Source organism: Passer domesticus, chromosome 9 (assembly GCF_036417665.1).
Source record: "Passer domesticus isolate bPasDom1 chromosome 9, bPasDom1.hap1, whole genome shotgun sequence".
NCBI classification, from domain to species: domain Eukaryota; kingdom Metazoa; phylum Chordata; class Aves; order Passeriformes; family Passeridae; genus Passer; species Passer domesticus.
The window spans coordinates 4,293,213-4,310,112 of NC_087482.1; the positions used below are offsets into that span (position 1 = coordinate 4,293,213).

General features: G+C 52.3%; 1 protein-coding gene and 2 long non-coding RNA genes across 3 annotated transcripts in view; all 3 read right to left on the reverse strand.

Annotated features, from left to right (window-relative positions):
* The window catches only part of LOC135307549 (serine/threonine-protein kinase PAK 1-like), a 437,852-nt gene that overhangs the window by 312,011 nt on the left and 108,941 nt on the right, over positions 1 to 16,900 (reverse strand). The gene's annotated exons all lie outside the window — the stretch shown is intronic.
* Positions 9,216 to 11,777, reverse strand: LOC135307054 (uncharacterized). The gene is made up of 3 exons (XR_010367795.1): positions 11,690 to 11,777; positions 11,501 to 11,602; positions 9,216 to 9,672 (listed from the first exon to the last, which is right to left on the reverse strand). It is a non-coding gene; the product is annotated as an uncharacterized LOC135307054 (long non-coding RNA).
* On the reverse strand, positions 11,853 to 14,744 carry LOC135307055 (uncharacterized). The gene is made up of 6 exons (XR_010367796.1): positions 14,567 to 14,744; positions 14,327 to 14,398; positions 13,597 to 13,683; positions 13,323 to 13,394; positions 13,139 to 13,236; positions 11,853 to 11,930 (listed from the first exon to the last, which is right to left on the reverse strand). It is a non-coding gene; the product is annotated as an uncharacterized LOC135307055 (long non-coding RNA).

The following is a 16,900-nucleotide window of genomic DNA, read 5'->3' on the forward strand; positions in this document are numbered from 1 at the left end:
AACAAGCGCACTTCAGAGACAGAATGCAAAGGGATTTAACCAAGATGTTAGGGACTGGGCTAGGGGTTTTGAATAGGATTGACTCAGAAATATTAATGAACAAATTAGCTGTAGCAGCTAGCCATCCAATAAAATTAAAACAGCCTTTACAGTCATCTCTTTTGGCATTGGGAAATAGTCAGTGGCAAGTCTCGAGGGTGCTGCCGAAATGGAGAGATATTGAAGATCAAGACCATAGCTTGCTAGCAGACACATTAAAGGGGGCACAGGATAACATATCTTTAGCCCTCAGCTATATGCAAACACAATTATGGGTACAGTCAACAGCTGCTTTAATCATAAGAGAAGGAAGTGAAGGGCACTTTCCAACTGAAGTGCAAAAGGTTTTCTGGGGCAGTGCTACAGACATTGAGAAAGATTCACAGTCTTGGTGGACCATGGTAATTTTACATATAATCCCCCCACTAACACAGCTCCAGCCTTCGTGCTCACTCTGCGTAATGGCACAGTTCACGCTATTCACACCATTGCTGCCTTAGGGCTCAGTCACGAGCAGCCAGCATTATACCCCTCAGAATACAGGGTATGGGCTTGGAAAATCCAGGGGAGATGGCAAACCATAAACTTGGAACCTTGCATTGCTCAAGAACAACAGGGATTCATCTGTGACAGTAATGTGATTAGTGCTCAAGACATATGCCTTGACAATGACCAAGGCATTTGCCACTTTGAGATCCACCCAGAGACCAACCAATAAACGGTACTAGTGTATATAGGTGATGGCTGTGTGTGTTTAAGGACTGTGTGTGATGTCATAGAAATTGATAAGAAAAAGGTTGCCAGGGGCAAGATTTTGACCCGGTGGAACCCAGCTAGATGTTTCTCTTTACCAGATAGAAGGAGGGCAGCTCGAGTCCTGGATAATTTCAACTGATTTATTGCAGGGTCCAAAAAGGATAGGAAAACACCGAGGGTAGGCTGACGGACACACGGTGGAACGGAGAGACAGCAGGTTTGGGTAACAACCAGCAGAGGGACACCAGGGCGAGTGTGAGATCTCTGGGGAAAGTTACAGATTTTGTGCACAGAGCTACATGGAGGGGGATGGGAGGGGAAAAGTTTTCATAGGAGTAACTAATGAAAGATACAAAGGGTACAGGATGAGTGAGGTGGGAAAGGGAGTACAGCATTTGAACCATGGGAAAGGAATGAATTTTCCCTGACTTAGACAATGGTGCTTTCCCAGGGCATTCCTGAGATAGCTTTCTCACCCATGACCCCCACATCTCCCCCTTCTTTCTTTATTAAATAAATTTTTCCAAGTCACTTTTCCAATGCTCTTTTGAAACAACTCAGGGCAACCATTATCATAAAAATGACAACTAAAATCCACACCAAATTTTTGAGAATTGGTACAAGCCACCCGGGGATTCCCCACTGTGTGATTGCTTTACCTACTACATTGATGTCTCTGGCCTCCATCATGAGGTCTTGCACTTGGTTTCGAATTTGCTGAATGCTGGCATGTATGGAGGTGCTTTTAGATGTTAAATTAAAACAGCACAGACCAGCAAAGTCCTGACAGCTGTGACCGTGCGCCAGAAGGAGAAAATCAATGGCAGCTCTATTTTGTAGAGTGGCGTGCCTGGTGGTTTCTTCTTCCGTGAGCAGATCTGACAGGGCTGCGGAGGCAGCTTTGGCCTGACGGCTGAGCCAACACCCCAGGTGGGAAATTTCACCGAGAGCCTTTGCAGCTGCGTACCAAGGTAGAAAAATGGACACAGAGACTCTTTTGGATTCGCTCCAAACGTAAATTTTGTCATCACAATTTGGGTCGAATTGACTGCAAGTTTTCTTTTTGAGTGCCAATCGTTCTTGATTCTGCCAATTTATAATTTGTGATGTGTTTGGGGTGAGGACAGTCAGCTGTTCGAGGCTGCAGGGACCTCCTTTGATCTTTGATGGGATCCCTGCCCACACTCTGTCGCCGCAGATAAGAAACACGCCTCTCGGTGACACTCTGGGAACATTACTGGACTCAGATGGTGTGCTAGAGGTATAGTTGCACCATGTGGCTGAATTATACTTTCTGCTATTGGGTGTTACATCTTTCTGAATTACTGTGCCTGTGACTGGAGAGTCATGCCAGATGGGTGTGTTTTGTAGATAGAAAAACCTAACACAGTATGTAGCTGGAGCAGAGCCCAAGAAAACTAACTCCTGAGGCTCTTATGTGGCATGTGGTAAAATCTTTGTCCAGGTGTCCCAGGTATCAACCGGATTTGGTTTCTTCCCTGCATATGGATAATCTTTTTGTAACAGAGGCTTTCCCACCAGGCACGTAGATAGAGGATTGTCCACGCTGCCCATTGACAAGCAGATCTTATCTTGTTTCAGAGTTTTTGCCAGAGTCAGCCATACATCTTCTGTAGGTTGTTGCACCATCCACCCTTCTGCTATCCACGGATGGAGCAGAATGGAGATTGCAGTGAAAAGCACTCGACTGAATTTCATTCTTTCCAGGGTGGCCTTCCAGCGTGATTTTGCTGCAGCAAATAGCAAGAGAAACATATGACATTAAATTTATGTACACTCTTTCAGTCACTCTCCTCACCCTCCCCCTTTTCTAATAATAATAGGACACAAGCAGGAAAGGGATGTGTGGGGACTACTGGGATAAGTTGAGAGAAAGGTATGTGGGAAAAGGGATAGGGATAGGGATAGTTGGGGAGGAAAGGAGGGGTTCTGCAGCAAGATATGACAGGGGAAAATATCTTTTTGGGATGAGAGTTCGTGCTACAATGTTGGGAATTCTGGTCTTCTTCTTCCGACGCTTCCAAACGACTGCATCTGCTGCGGTGTCTGGCTGATCAGATGCAGCTTGGCTTTTCCTGGGCGGGTCAGCAGGCTGATTTGCATTCAGGTAGGGTTTGACAAAGTGCCCTGGAATCCACTTCGGCCCTGTTTCTGTTGAAACACACGCGTACCCTTGGCCCCAAGTTATTAGTGAAAAAGGACATTTAATTTGGTGGGACTCAGGGTCTCTGATGAGCACAGGTGGGCATTCTTTGAGATGGGCAAATGTGTTGTTATGCAAATGCCAAAGGATTGGAGGATTTGGCTCTTTTGAATGGCATTAAGAAAAGTGAGCACATATAGTGCTTTGCTGAGTCTTTCTTGAGGTGTCATTAAAAGGGCAGAATCTTTTTGTAAATCTAGTAGTTTCTTAATTTCTTTGTGTCTGCGTTCTATTATTGATTGTCCCTGAGGGTTGTGAGGAATGCCGTTGTGATGGGGATTTCCCCAAGCTGAGAGAAAATTTTGAAATGCTTTGGAGGTGTAACTTGGTTCATTATCTGTCTTAATCTCTTTTGGAACTCCTAGGGTAGCAATGGCCATGTTAAAGTGCTTGGTGACATCTTTGGCTTTCTCTCCTGCATGCAGAGATGCAAAGATTGCGTCAGAAAATGTATCTATAGATACGTGAATATATTTTAATTTCCTAAAAGGAGGGTAATGAGTAATGTCTGACTGCCACAGGTCAAATGCATTCAGTCCCCTAGGATTGACACCTGTTAATACTGTTGGAAGGGCATGGGATTGGCAATTTGGACATGTGGCTACAATGGCACGGGCTTGTTCTTGTGACAATTTCAACTGACGTGCCAGGGCTGGCACATTTTGGTGGTAAAACGTGGCTCAATTGTGCTTGTTTAAAAATGTCAGGTAAAGTTGGTGAAGTAATTGTGGTGGTGACTGTCATTGCCAATGCATCTGCCCTCTGGTTCCCCTCAGTAAGGAAGCCAGGCATGTCAGTGTGGGATCTTACATGTAGAATATGATAGGGTTGCTCTCGATGAGAGATGAGCCAGATGAATTCTGAAAGCAAGGAAAACAGCTGTTTGTTTTGCACGTCTTTGAGCAGAGCATGCTCTGCTCCATCAGCTATCCCGGCAACACAAGATGAATCAGTCACTAAGTTAAATGGTTGCTGGAATTTCCTGAAGACCCTCACAACTGTAAAAAGCTCCGCAATCTGGGGAGAACCATCAATGGTCTGAACATCAGATTCCCACTTTTGAGTGTTCAGGTCTTTCCAGGTAAATACCAATTTGTGGGACCTGCCAGACCCATCAGTGAACACTGTGACAGTGCCTTTAATAGAAAGATGACTTTTGAAAATTTTTGGAACTGAATGGAACGAATCATTGAATAATTTGTGCTTTGGGTAGTGAATTGAGACTTTCCCGGGATAGCTATCTAAAGCAATTTGGATGTTTTCATTTGTTTGTAACAAGGAGTCCAATTGATCTAACTTCAAAGGCAGGTAAATGCATGAGTGATCACAGCCTGAGAGGCTTCGGAGGAGATGGCGACTTTTGACAATTAATTTTGCCAGCAAATCTGATGGTGTGGACACTGTTTTCACAGGCTGATGTGGGAGAAACAACCACTTGAGTATGATGAGTGAGTCTTTCTGTGTCGTGTCTCACTGAAACAGGAGCCCATGAAAGTGTGGGCACTTACCTAGGATGACAAATTCAATCGTAAGGTTTTTTCTGACTCGATGAGCCTGTTGTGTCCTCATTGCCTCTGCTACTTTCTGCAATGTTTCCTCTGCCTCTGGTGTCAGGGTCCGTGGGGCTGTGGGGTCGGTGTCTTTCTTCAGCAAGGAGAACAGTGGAGCCAGCTCTTGCCTTGTCAAGCCGAGCAAAGGCCAGACCCAAGTGATGATCCCACAAATGCGTTGAATGTCCTCTAGGGTCTGTGACTGTTCATTAATAGAAAAAATCTGTGGTGTTACAGTTCTCCCAGTGATGAGATACCCAAGGTATCTCCACAGTGCTGACATTTGTATTTTGTCCTGAGCAATTACAAAACCTGCTTTCTCAATAGTAGAAACAGTCTTTTCGAGAGGGGCACTAAGGTAACTTCTGGTGGCAGCACAAATAAGTATGTCATCCATGTAATGGAGTATAATTGCGTCAGGAAACTGTTTCCTGACAGGTGATAAAATCTGAGTGACATACATTTGGCATAACACAGGGGAAATTCTCAATCTTGAGGACTGATACCCATTGATACCTTTTAAAAGTCTCACTTCTGTTCAGAGATGGTACTGAAAATACAAATCTGGGGGCATCTCCTGGGTAGAGTGGGATGTCAAAGAAGCAGTCCTTGATATCAAGGACAGCAAGCTGCCAATCTTGGGGAAGCATAGAAGGGGAGGGGAGGCCAGGCTGAAGGGGGCCATATCCTCAATAACCTCATTAATTTTTTGAAGGTCTTGGAGCAGACGCCAACTGTCTTTGCCATGCTTTGGGATGACAATAACTGAGGTATTCCATGGGCTAGTTGATGGATCTAATTGCCCGAGTTGTTCTTGCTCCTCGACTGATTCGATGAGCACATTTAATTTGTCTGATGGGAGGGGCCACTGATCCACCCACACCGGAACATTGGTTTTCCAATTCAATGGTGGGGAAGTTCACTCTGCAGTGGCCCATGCTAAAAATCCCACTTGGGGTCAGGGATATCAAGGCGGGCACCTCACTGGGATAAAACATCCCTGCCTAATAGGGAGATATTGGATGACACGACAAATGGTCGGATGGTGGAGACTTGCCCCTCGGGCCCCTCTACACTTACCAGATGAGGACTTTGCATGGAATTGACAGCTCCACCAACACCGGAGATTGTGCCACAAGGGGACACCAGCGCCCAGTCGCGGGGCCACTTTGCCCTGGGGAGGATAGTAACGTCCACTCCTGTCTCAGCCATGAGATGAAGTTCAATGGATTTCCCATTTTTGGAAATACAAGAATCAATCAGGGGTTTGTCTTTACAAATCTAGTGACATGCAAACGCATCAAAATTTGAATCAGGTTCAACCTCTGAATCCTGGCGGGTTAAAATTAACATTTGTGCAAAAGGTGAAAATTTTAACAATGTAAATGGTGGATTGTAACAAACAACTGACACAGTAATTTCATTGCCTGGATTTACAGTCACACCTTCTGGTAATATACTTACCTGATCTGGAGTGTGTTCACTGTCCCCAAACAGCAGGACTGTAGTTGGTTGAGGGTGGAAAGGGGGCTCAAGGTACCCAGCTGGAACTCAAACTAGATCTTCGTCAGGGAAAAGTAGATGGACAGAACTTACTAACACTGGTCGGAGGCTTGGGGGAAAGTTCCGGGTTCTGCGGAAGAACCGGAGTCCGTCCGCATGACTGCGGTCCTCTGCGAGGAGCCTGTTGGGGCGGGGGACTCCTGGATGGCTGGCAGCTGAGGTGGGCTTTGCAGGCAAGGCCGGTAATTTGCTGTTGTCCCGCGGCGTGGCCCCGCGCTCTGCCAAGCGTTTCCCTGGATTGGCTGATAATATTGCTGCTGAAAGTTGTATGTGGGCTGATAGGGCTGTTGGAAAGGAGGAGGCCTAGGAGGTGGAACATAGTTAATAAATTGCCCAACAGGAAGGTGAGGACAGTCTTTCTGGAAATGTCCAAGTTGGCCACAGTAAAAGCAACGGACATTGCTAATGTTTGTCATGGCTTCCCTCACTCCCTTACTCACTGCAAAAGACACCAGGGCCAGCACTTTGGGGACAGAGGCTCCTGTTCAGGGTGGTGGCAGTATGTCCCTAGCAACAAGCTGAAAATGCAGCTGTGGCAGGGATGTTGGACATGGCTTGGGGATGGCTGATGAGAGGCGCAGGTACAGGTACAGGTCTCCCTGATGGAAATCTTTGGCCGATCTTGTGAAGCTGCAGAGATGCTCCTGTGGAGAGAGGAGGTGGCTGAGGCCCCAGCTGCCAGTGGCACACAGGGACCCTCGTGCACAGCAGGGCCCAGAGCTGGCAAGGCTCCCCAGCACGGCTGGAGCTGCTGGCACAGCTGGGCCCAGCTGGACAGCTGCCCCTCAAGGCCCCGGCCAGCAGGGCACGGCTCTGGGCAGGGTCCCTGGCCAGGAGCGGGCCCCAGAGCGCCTCTGCCTTTCAAGGGCAACCTCGGCCCTGCTCTTTCTCCTCCCCACCTCCCTCTGCCTCTGCCCCGTGCCCCTGGGGCTGCTCTTGGCCACAATTGCTAATGCGTGATTGTTCTCTCAGGAAAGGGACATGGAGAAGCTGCCTCCAGCATGCAGCATGATCTTCACACTGTGACTGGCAAGGACTTCCAGTCAATCCATCTCTCGATCCCAGTACCCATGGGAGCACAGTTCAGAAGCGTTTCCATGCCGTGCTGGATTGCCCACGTGCTTTAGGAACTCGGCATTGCAGGGAGCTCCTTCCTCAGTGGCAGCAGGCACGGCCTCAGCTGCAGCCCCGGTGCCGCCTGTGGCGCAGGGAGCGGCCGTGGCTGTCCCTGTGCTCGGCTGCAGCACAGGGCCAGGCCGGAGCGGGGCCCTTGTTGTGCCTCCGCCGCTGCTCGGCAGCGCCGCCGGAGCCCGGGGCCGCGGCCCTTCCCCGCCGGGGCCGGGACCTGCCCGACAAGGGCGCGGCGGCTCCAGAGGCCCCGCCCGACCCCCAAGGATGGGCTCCGCCAGCCTGCCAGCCGCAAGGCTTGGCAGGAAGCTTTCTGCCCACTTTGCACAGCCTCCACCCAGAGTGGCCCTTTCCTGCGCTGAGGAGATGAAAAACCCCACTGCACATCTCATGAGGGATCCCTGCACACCTTAGTAGAGACCATCAAGACTCCTTTCTGCCTCCTGAGGGATCCCTGCACCCCTCAGCAGAGACCCCAAAATATCCCTGTGTGCCTCACAGAGAATCCATGCACACCAATGCAGAGACCCCAGGGCAGCCTCGTGTGCCTCACAAATGAGCCCAGCCTCCTGCCCACCTTAGGAAGGACTCAGCTCCTCTCCAGGCCTTGACGGCAAGCACTAAACCGCCATGTTAATCACGAGGAACTCAAGCCCCTGCCAGCCTTACAGATGTCTCCAGTCCCCTGTACGCCACAGAAGAGATCTCAAATCCCCTGAGAACCTCACGAGGAACCCCAGCCCCGTGCACCACTCTACAAAGGACGCAAAGCCCTGCATGCCTTCCTGCAAAACCCAACACCTACAAAACCCCCCCTCCAGCTCATGTGCCTCATGAGGGACCCTGGCCAAGTGCCATCCTTACAGGGGTCCCCCAATGCCCTGCATGCCATAGAAAAGCCAGGCTTGTCATTAACTCTAGCCAGCAGTGTGTTCCCTGGCAGAAACCAATTCCCTTCTGGGAATCGGGAAGACGTGTTGTTTTGCCACCTGCATCTGTGGGAGCAATGGGGAGCGTGAGCCCGTGCTGTGCTGCACTGCTGAGCTGGCAGCACGGTGGATACGGGCAGGACGTTCTCTGTTTCCCCCAGAGCTGGGGCCTGCAGGCACCTTGCCGGCCCTTGGCACAGGCTGTGCCAGCCAGCAAAGCCCAGCAGGCCGGGAGGAGAGCCCGGGGGCAGCAGGAAGCTGAGAGAAGCCCCTGCTCTCGAACTTAGGCAGTTCTTGCAGAAGCAAAGATGGTGACTTGAAGAGATTCCCACTGTGCTCAAAGTTTGCCTCTGAAAACTAAGAGGTGAGCTGGTCAAGAATCCCAGGAAATATCTGGGAAAAGGTTTTATGTGCCTTGGTTGTGACTAGATATAAAGTTCCCGTGGGAAAAGATCTTTGCCTCTGCAGCAGGCTGGCTGTCTTAGCGTGTCTTAGTTCTTCACAGAGTAAAGAGTACCACTGAAATGCCACTTTATATTTTATTGTATATTGGTAAATTATTTTCTGCAAAACTACTTTCCAACATAGAAATGTATTCTAGAAAAAGGGACGAACTATGTGCTGAATTGTCTCAGCAAGAAATATTTCTAAATATTTCTAAAAATTAGAAGTCCAGAAAAAATACGGTTGCCTTTTCGGGATTCTAAAATTACTTTGTAAAGTCCTTAACTACTGCACTACACGGGAATAAATATTTAGGGATGTCTCTCTACAGTAAAAAAAATATTTAAAATATTTTTTTAAAGACAAATTTCTAAAAATGAAAAACAAAGACAAAATAGGGTCGCTTGTTCTCAGGAGCCCCACACTGCTGCCTGCCCCCGGGCTCCCCCAGCCCATCGAGACACTGCCGCTGGGCACAGCCGCCCCTGCCTGGCTCCTGCCTGCCCACACCGTGGCCATCCCCAGCTGCCCCTGGGCACGGAGCTCAGCCAGTGCTGGTGCCGGGTGGGCTTTGCTGCTGCTACCACCCAGACACTGGGGTGGCAGCTCCATCTCTGTAGTGCAACAGAAGAAGGGGCCATCGCCTACCCTGGTGGGGCAGCAGGGCTTAACTCCAGTGTTGTTTAGAGGGCAAGGCCAGGGAGCTCAGGGGCAGAGGCAGGGATGTGTTGGTCTCAGGATGGGCTGGAGGGTGCTCGGCTGGGCCTGGGGTCTCCAGAAGACCTTGAGAATTGGCTGGGATGGGATGCAGGGAGATCAAAAAAGGGATGAAGGCATCTTGGGGAGACCCATGGGGAGAGCAGGCGGCAGTGGGATCTACAGGGTAGTAGGAGGTTTCCTTGTAGATGGCTGTTCTTGGGTTCCCTTCACAGAACAGTTGAGAGGGCTGTCCAGGCCGTTATTACTGTGGGAGGAGCAGCTCACGCTGTCTGGGTGTGAGGTGCAGCCACCGTCTTCCGACTCCTGTCCAGAGGTGCTCCTGTGAAGAGAGGAGGTGGCTGAGGCCCCAGCTGCCAGTGGCACACAGGGACCCTCGTGCACAGCAGGGCCCAGAGCTGGCAAGGCTCCCCAGCACGGCTGGAGCTGCTGGCACAGCTGGGCCCAGCTGGACAGCTGCCCCTCAAGGCCCCGGCCAGCAGGGCACGGCTCTGGGCAGGGTCCCTGGCCAGGAGCGGGCCCCAGAGCGCCTCTGCCTTTCAAAGGCAACCTCGGCCCTGCTCTTTCTCCTCCCCACCTCCCTCTGCCTCTGCCCTGTGCCCCTGGGGCTGCTCTTGGCCAGGCAGCCTCAGTGGGAGCCAGCCCCGCAATTGAGAGGCCAACGAATGAAATCAGCAGCAGCAGAACCCTCAGCAGAGTTATTTGGACAATCATGGACTGGCAACAACTCGACCCCAGGCTCTCTGGGAATGTTTCCTCTCTGCATTAGGTTTTCATAAGAACCTATTCCTGGGAAAGGTGTCGAAAACACTATTTTCTCATCCAGTAACTCCAAATTCAGACACAGCATAAAATAATGATAATCTCCGAAAGAAGCAGGCCTGCCATTAACCTTGGCCAGCAGCTTGCTCCCTGACAGAAACCCCTTCCGAGGCCACCCTGGGCATTGGGAACAGGTCTTGTGGTGCCGGCTGCATCTGTGGGAGCAATGGGCAGTGTGAGCCCGTGCTGTGCTGCACTGCTGAGCTGGCAGCACGTTGGATACGGGCAGGACGTTCTCTGTTTCCCCCAGAGCTGGGGCCTGCAGGCACCTTGCCGGCCCTTGGCACAGGCTGTGCCAGCCAACAAAGCCCAGCAGGCCGGGAGGAGAGCCCGGGGGCAGCGCAGCTGCTTGGGCAGTGGCTGCTGCCAGGGACACGGGCCAAAGCCATCCCTGAGCAGCCAATGCCACCCCTGGCCCTCCCTGCCCCGTGACAGCTCCTCCAGCCCCAGGGGACAGGGTCAGGCCCTGTCAGGACCCAGCGCAGCCCCTGCCCAGTCGAGAGCCAGGGCTGGCTCTGGCCCTGGGCTGGCGGCAGGGCTCCCGCTCGGGGCTGCTCCTGTGCCTTGGGCCTCTGGGCACTCAGGGCCAGCTCCGCAGCAGCTGCAGCGCCAGGGACGTTGCTGCACCAGTCCCGTTTCCCCGGGGCTCTGAACCAGCTCCAGAGGCCTGGAAGCCGAGGCGCCTCCAGCTTTGGCTGCTGCCGGGCTGGGCAAGGGCAGGCCCTGGGGGAAGAGCTGCTGCCACACAGCCCCGGCCAGGGCTGAGCCCGGCACAGCAATTACCTGCTGTGCCTGTGCCCGTGTCTGGCTTTGCCTTCTTTCCGGCAGCAGGGGCTGGCACCGAAGATGGAGTGCTTCCTTCAAGAAATGCCACCTTCCACTGAAGCACTATGTCCATCTCTTGACAAAGGAAGGGAGACAGCTGCATCAGATGGAGCTGTTCCCAATTGGGTGGTGGCATCAGAGGTAATATTTGTGAAATTTATGGAGCAGGAAAATGGCCAGGTTACAGTGGCATGATGAGAGCACTTCTACCTCCAAACAGACACCCTATTCCTAATCTGCAGGGCTGGATATTGTGGGGGATCTCAGGGTGTGTTACAGTTTGGGATGCCTGTCAGCTGATGCCAAATAACTTCATACAGAGCCTGGGCAGAAGCTGCAGCCAGGCCAGGCTGGGAAACAGCCCTGCAGGGCGTGAAAGCAGCAGCGGGGCAGCAAGGCTGCCAGGGATCCCTTCCTGCTGTGCCGGGCACGGCGTGTCCAGATGTGCAGCCAAAGCTCCCAGCTGCTGAGTCCCAGGGGAAGCATGAGGGAAATGCACCCACCTTCTCTTGTCTGCAGGAGTTCCTTCAGCTCTTGCCTCATCTGTTTGGATGGTTCCAGGGATATCTTATCTGTTGTATCTTGGATTTTCCCTGTTGGAGCACCTTAGAGAAAAATATTTCCATTTCCCAGGAATGGATCCCAGAAAAGTAGGGTTCAGCCTGTGGGGTCAGCAGGGACACACTACTCACCCCTGTGACGGGAGCTGGGCTTGAGTGCAGCATCCAAGGTAGCAGCTGGAGAAGCTGGAGAAGTCTTCCCTGTAGACACATCTGTAACACAACAGCCACAGAAGCTTCTGTCACCTGGTGCCTGCCCGCTTGTCTACAATTCTTCCTTGGTGGCACACTGAGAACATACCTGCAGGAGGCTCCAAGGGCTTCAAAACTTTATTCATCCAAGCTGATGGAGAAGCCTTCCCAGACACCTCATCTAGAATGGAGCACAGATGAGAACATTTTCCAGGGTGTGCTGGGATCCCCTTCTGCCACAGGGAACTGGGCACTGCAAGGGGGTTGGGTAAGGCCGTGGGAGCCAGATGTGAATAGACATGGCCAAAGCTGCACAGGGGCCTGGGGAGCTCTGGGCTGGCTCCTGATCACTCTCCACACTCTTTCCCTGCCCTCAGCAACATTCCTTGTTGGGGTGGCTGGAGCAGTGTAGGGCCCTGTGGCTCTCTCCCTCACACACAGAAGAAATCCTCCCTAAAGCATGGGGGAAAACTGCAGCAGGCAGTGCCACAGCTATCCATCCCTCCCTCCCTCTGTCCCTCCTGCCCTCCTTCTGCTGGGACAGCTCCCAGATCCCAAGGGCAAACAGCCAGGCCCTCTCAGGACACACTGGAGCCTTGCTCTCCCCCTCTGTCCTTTCCCCACCGTGAGCACCCCGTGCAGTCGCTGCCAGGTTTCAGGACATGTCTCCCATGGAGGGACCCCAGCAGGACTGCTCAGTGCCCTGAGCCTGCTCGGGATAATTCCCCTGGGCTGTGCCGCTCTAGTCCAGGCTGTGCCTGCACTGCCAAGCAGCAGAGAGGGCAGCTCAAGCCTCAGCAGGGCTCAGGCCCAGAGGCACAGCAATTACCTCCTGGGCCTGTGCCTGGCATGGCCTCCCTTCCTGCAGCAGAGGCTAGCATGGAGCCACTGCTTCTCCTGGGAAATTCTTCCTTCTGCCCTGCCTCTCCATCCACTTCTGGAGAAAGGAAGAGGGACGGCTGGATCAGGTGGGGCTGTTCCCCACTGGGGAGGTGGCATCTTCAGCAGCCAGTACTTGTGAAAGTCATGGTTAAGGATCAGGAATCCACAGAATTTTCTGGGTAGACCAGGGCCCATCTTCATCATAATACCCACCCTTAGTGATCATCCTGGAGACTATGAAATTTCAGGGGATCTCAGGCACATGGTGCAGTTTGGGCTGCCTGTCAGCTAATGCCCAATGCCTTCCTGCAGGGGCTGGGAAAAGGCTACAGCCAGGCCAGGTTGGGAAACAGCCCTGCAGGGTGTCAAAGCAGCAGCAGCAGCAGCAGCGGGGCAGCGAGGCTGCCATGGATCCCTTCCCGCTGTTCCGGGCACGGCGTGTCCAGATGTGCAGCCAAAGGCCCCGGCTGCTGAGTCCCAGGGGAAGCATGAGGGAAATGCACCCACCATGGCGTCTCTCCAGATCACTCGGCATCTCCTCCATGTGTTTGGATGCCTCCAGGACTTAGTGTCTCCTCTAAGTTTGTTCTCCATTCTCAGGGGACCTGAAGTGAAATAGTTCCATTTCCCAGGAATGGATCCCACAAAACCAGTGCTCAGCCTGTGGGGTCAGCAGGGACACACTACTCACCTCTGCGATGGGAGCCAGGCTTCTGTGTAGGGATCAGCAAAGGAGCAGGAGAAGTCCTCCCTGCAGACACACCTGTAACTCAACAGCCACAGAAGCTTCTGCCATCTCTGCTGATCTGCACGGGCACCACTGAGCCGCAGGAGCGGTGAGGGGATCGTGCAGGGTGAGGGCACACACGTGCCTGGTTCTGTGCTGGCACCTGCAGCGCTGCCTCCCTGGCCCAGCTTTGGGCTCTGAGCTGTCAGCTCTCCCACGGAGGAAAGTCTTTACCTACCCTCAGCATCTCCCAGAGGCTCAGTAATGGGTATGGGCTGGGAATCCCGATCATCTTCATCAACAGCATCATCTTCATCAACTTCAGCTGCAAAGAAAGCCAGGACACAACAGCTCCTGTGACCCTGATGAAGATTCTCCTTCAGGCCCGAGTGGCAGTGAGGGCACCTGGGTGTTTGCTGCCCTCCAAGGCACTCCCTCAGCTCTGCCTCCCACTCAGGAGCAGGGGCAGGGGGACCTCGTGCCTGCAGTGGCCCCACACTGGGATGGAAGGAGCCCCTTGCAGGGCAGTCGGGGCAGAAAGGACTCCCTGGAGCTGCCAGCAGCTCTAAAGCCAGCCGCGGGCAGGGCCAGGGCTTGGCAGTGGCAACAGGAGCAGCTCGGGCTCCCTGGGGCTGGCAAAGGAGCTGCCAAAGGCTCAGCCCCGGGGCACAGCCCTGGGCCCGGCCCCTTCCCTCTCTGCCCTTCTCCCTGGCTGCACAGAGCACATGGAAGGACACACTGGCATTGCACACAGGAGGAAGGCTGAAAGCTAAATGCTCCCTTCTCTCACTGACAGCGATCCTGCGTGATCACTGTTGGGCACAATAGTAGAAACTTTGAGGCCAGGATTTCCAGAATCCATCAAACTTCAGAGGATCTCAAGGGAAATGACAGAGGAATATTCCTCTGGACAACGATTACACTTGGACAGTGATTACTCTGTTAGGAAAGGGTTGCTGACAACCTACCATCATCAAGCTCCAAGATCCTTAAACCATGGTTTACCAGCATTTCCAAATGATGCAAGTCACGATCCCAATCTAGAAAGGAGCACAGATGGGAAGCGTTCCATGGTGTGCTGGGATCCCCTTGTATAGGGAACCGAGCACTGCAAGGGGGTCAGGTAATGCTGTGTGCCCGCACTGCCAAGCAGCAGAGAGGGCAGCTCAAGCCTCAGCAGGGCTCAGGCCCAGAGGCACAGCAATTACCTCCTGTGCCTGTGCCTGGCATCGCCTCCCTTCCTGCAGCAGAGGCTGGCATGGAAGCACTGCTTCCTCTGGGAAATGCTTCCTTCTGCACAGGCTCTCCTTTCATTTCTGGAGAAAGGAAGAGGGACAGCTGGATCAGATGGAGCTGTTCCCCAGTGGGGAGGGGTAGGAGAGTGCCCCCCTAATGACAGAGTGGCAAAGCTAGCCTTTGTCCCCCAAAAAAGTAAAAAAGCCCAGAAGTTTCTCCCAACTATCAGGTGAAAAGCCACCTCATAAGACCCCAGAGGCTTCACTAAAACCTTGGGGTCACCTAATTGGATAGAAGCGAAAAGGTCCTGCCTGGCCCATCAAGTAGAAAAGAGGAGGACAAAAGGACCACGAGGCTTTTGTGAAGGTGTTTATACCAGTGGCAGACTGCTGTACCTGGATCGGATTTTCTGTTTGTCATTTTGCCTTTTATTAAACCTTTTTGTTTCTAACACTGCAGCAGAAGCCATCCTGCTCATTATTTGCCTCCAAAGGTAATAGCTGAGCTATCCTTGGGTGTGCTGGGTTCCCTTTTTGAAGGTTTATAACACCCGGCCCGAGAAAAAAGAACCCAGCACGTGGCGCCCGTACAGTATTTCTCCTATTGAGGAAGATGGTCTAGGGGTTTTTTGATTACCTCCATCAAAATAGGACATTTTTACTTGATATTTGCGTGTTTTGGGGGAGCAGGCCTGCACCTGAGTTTTTTGTCGCTTTAAAATAGAAAACCCAGAAGAAGGCATTTGAGATTGAGAGGGAATCTGGAATCAAAGCCTCATACTGGTGAAGAGGAGGCTGTAATCAGAGACGGGACTGGAGCAGCACCGCAGCCTCAGAGGACTCTGCCGCTCAGCTCAGCTGATTTGTCACTGTTGTGACCCAGGACCGGGGAGGAATTTCATACCAAGAAGCACAACTGGAAAACTCTGGTGAGTGCCACCATGGGAAATCGGTTGTCTTTAGCTGAGCAGGATTTTTTTTCATATTTCAATTATAAGTTAGAAATTCAAGATATTCAGTTTGACAACAAACAGTTTAAAAAGCTTGTAAAATGGGTCTTAACAGAGTTCCCAAACTCAGACATGTCTCAGAAACTCGATCCAGAATTCCGGGATTCGGTTGGACTGAAATTACATAACATGGAAAAGAATAAGAAGTCCAACTTAAAGCTGCGTCCAATATTCAGGACGGTCTTAAAATTTGTAACAATGGAAAGTGCAAAGCAAGCAAAGAATGCACACAAGCAAGCAAAGATCAGGGACAGGGCAGAATGCAGGCAGCAACAGCAGGACCGGGAGGAGAGGAGAAAGAGGAGTTCTGAGGGGACCCAGAAGCCTTCCCTTATTCCACTTGAGAACCAGAAACCCCAGAGGAGTGGCCGGGAGGTGGCCAGGCTAGCCGCCCTCCCCCTTCCCCACCCCCGTCCCGGGAGAGAGGGGAGCAGACCAGCCCTGGCCAGGCTCCTCTGCAAACCACATCTTTCACAATCCCTGCCATACCTAAGTCCTCTGTATTCCCTCTGAAAAGCTCCCTTTGGTGCTCAAAATCGGTGAATTTTGGCAGTACAATGGAAAAAAGCCGAGCCGATTGTGCCCACTCTGAGAACAGAGGAGCTCATGGCAGACGCCATGATGGCCCCGGCCCAGCCCCGCCCTTCGTGGGCGTGGCTCGCCCTCCTCCCCGGGCTCCCAGCAGTCCCTGGGTGGCTCCTCCCTGAGCTCCTGCCCATCAGAGCAGGGACACGCCCCTTTTGTGGGCGGAGGCCAGGCAGTGTCCCCGCCCCTGCTCCCCGCCCACAGCCCGGGAGGGCACGCCCCCTCCCTGCCGAGCGTGGGAACCGGATGTGATGCCCGGAAGTCACTCTGTCCAAGATGGCGGCGCCCATGTCAGACACCTTGCCAGAACAAAAAATGAATTATTCCTATGCTCCACAATGTAATTCCAAATAATCTAAGGAAGAGTTTAACACACGAGGACTCACAGATACCTGGCAGAGGATAAGAAAGGATGCAGTTCAGGAAGGAGAGTGGGGAATTGCATCAAAGTTAAAAGTTTTTCCTGTGAGGTGCACAGCAGGTCCTGCACCGAGAGGGAGCTGGCAGCAGATCAGTTTTGCTGAGTTAAAAGAGATTTGCAGAGCCTCTCGTTTGTATGGTAGCGATTTTGCATATTTCAGAAGTCTTTTACAAGCCACCTTTACAGCAAATGTATTTACTCCACACAATTTAAAGCAGCTTTGCACATCCCTGCTGTCCCCAAGAGAATTTTCTCTGTGGGAACTGGCATGGAAACATTTGTTAAATGACC